This window comes from Chiloscyllium plagiosum, chromosome 3 (assembly GCF_004010195.1).
Source record: "Chiloscyllium plagiosum isolate BGI_BamShark_2017 chromosome 3, ASM401019v2, whole genome shotgun sequence".
In the NCBI taxonomy this organism is placed as follows: domain Eukaryota; kingdom Metazoa; phylum Chordata; class Chondrichthyes; order Orectolobiformes; family Hemiscylliidae; genus Chiloscyllium; species Chiloscyllium plagiosum.
Window position 1 is genome coordinate 53684397 of NC_057712.1, and position 2226 is coordinate 53686622.

General features: G+C 41.3%; 1 protein-coding gene across 1 annotated transcript in view; it reads right to left on the reverse strand.

The window, feature by feature from the left end:
* The window catches only part of LOC122548623 (uridine-cytidine kinase-like 1), a 120334-nt gene that overhangs the window by 114612 nt on the left and 3496 nt on the right, over positions 1–2226 (reverse strand). The gene's annotated exons all lie outside the window — the stretch shown is intronic.

The following is a 2226-nucleotide window of genomic DNA, read 5'->3' on the forward strand; positions in this document are numbered from 1 at the left end:
CTAGGAACCCTCCAACCACAAGGGATGAACTCGGATTTCACCAGTTTCCTCATTTCCCCTCCCCGCACCCTGTCTCAGTCAAATCCATCAAATTCAGCACCGCCTTCCTAACCCGAGATCTTCTTCCCGACCTCTCCGCCCCAACCCCAGTCTGACCTATCACCCTCACCTTGACCTATCACATTTCCGACGCCCCTCCCCCAAGTCCCTCCTCCCTACATTTATCTTAGCCTGCTGGACAAACTTTCCTCATTCCTGAAGAAGGGCTTATGCCCGAATCGTCGATTCTCCTGTTCCCTGGATGCTGACTGACCTGCTGCGCTTTTCCAGCAACACATTTTCAGCTCTGATCTCCAGCATCTGCAGACCTCACTTTCTCCTCAGAGTAAGCTATGGACCAAGTGCAGGTAAATGACAAAGTATAGTTTAGTGTTTGTTGGTTACCATAGACATGGTGAACAAAAGGGCCTGTTTATGTGCTGGGTGACTCTATGCCTCTTAAAAACGTTCAGTTGAAACACTTATATTTCCCTATAAGTTATTTCTAGTTGAATCAATTGCTACTTTTTACAGAAGATCCTTTTCTTTGCTCTATAATCTAAAAGATAATTTACAGCTCTCCCTTATCTCCCTTTATCCAATATCTACATCATCACGATGTCTACTAAGGAAACACAAGTAGTTCAAAGGCATATATTGAGTAAAAGTTTAAAGGCATGCAACAGGGCATACACAACACACGTGATCTTCACTGTAGTAAAAAGAAAAGAGAATCCCACAGTACCTAATTAGTATCATACAATATGGCCATTAGAACTGAAACAACATTATTCAATGCATCTCAGAGGCAAAGACTTGGGCAAATAGTTAGATATAACAAAAACACTGATCCAATTTGCAAGTAACATAATATGAGGCAGACCAGTTTAATGCGGGGACGTGTGAGGTCATCTACTTGGAATTTAAAGATATATTGGAACACTAAAGTTTTGACTGGGAACAATAAACCAACTTAAAATTAAATGTTGGCCTTCACCTCAGGAGGCTGAAATAAAAAAGGGTTAGAAATTATATTACAGTAGTCAGACCACATCTGTAACGTTGTGATCTGGTTTCAAGAAAGACATATTAGCTTTGAAGGTGGTGCAGCATAGACTGATCTGAATGATGGGATTAAATGGTTCAATTGGAAAGAAACGTTACATGGACCAGATTTATATTCCCTGGTGATAGAAAATCAAGCAGTAAGCTTGTTTAAGACGATTAAAAGGTTTGGAAAGACAAGAGTGCAAAACTGGCCTCATGTAGTGGTAGGGTTAGGAGGTCTGGGTTAATCCCACCTGTCCAGAGCTATGTAATATTCTGAACAGGTTGATTAGAAATTATCTAGACTGCAAAATGATTGCTGCATGCTCAGCAAGTCCAGAACAAAAGAAACAGACAAAACCTTAAAATTAAAGCCAAATAATTCAGGGGTTGTGTCAGGAAGCAGTACTTCATACAATTGGAAGCCGAGTCTGACTTTGGTTGTGGGTAAATTGTTGGAGGTGATTTTTATGAAAGGTAGGATTCATAAACATTTAGAGAGGCAAAAATTGATAGGGGATCATTAGCCTGGTTTTGTGGGAGAAAAATAGTTTCGCACAAACTTGACTGAGTTTTTGGAGGAAGTTACAAAAAAGATTGATGAGAGCAGACCAGTAGACATTGTACTTGGCCTTTAGTAAAGCCTTTGACAAGGTTCTGCATGGTATACAAGTCAATCAATTTATGTCACATGGGATTCAAAGAGAGTTTGCCAATTGGATTCACATTTGGCTTAACAGCAGGAGACAAAAAAAAAGTGGTGGAGGGTTATTTTTCAACCTGGAGGCCTACTACCAGTAGTGACCCAGGCATTGGTTCTGGGGTCTTTATTTGTCATTTACGTAATTGATCTGGATGAGAATATAGAAGGCATGGTTACTAAGTTTGCAGATGACACCAAAATTGGTGGCATAGTAGACAGTGAAGAACATTTTCGAAGATTACAAAGAATCTTGATCAAATAGGTCACTGACTGAACTGGTCCTCACCCTGAACAACTTCTCTTTCCAATCCTCCCACTTCCTCCAAACGAAAGGAGTAGCCATGGGCACCCGCATGGGCCCCAGCTATGCCTGCCTCTTCATAGGATATGTGGAACAATCCATCTTCCGCAACTACACTGGCCCCACCCCCCACCTT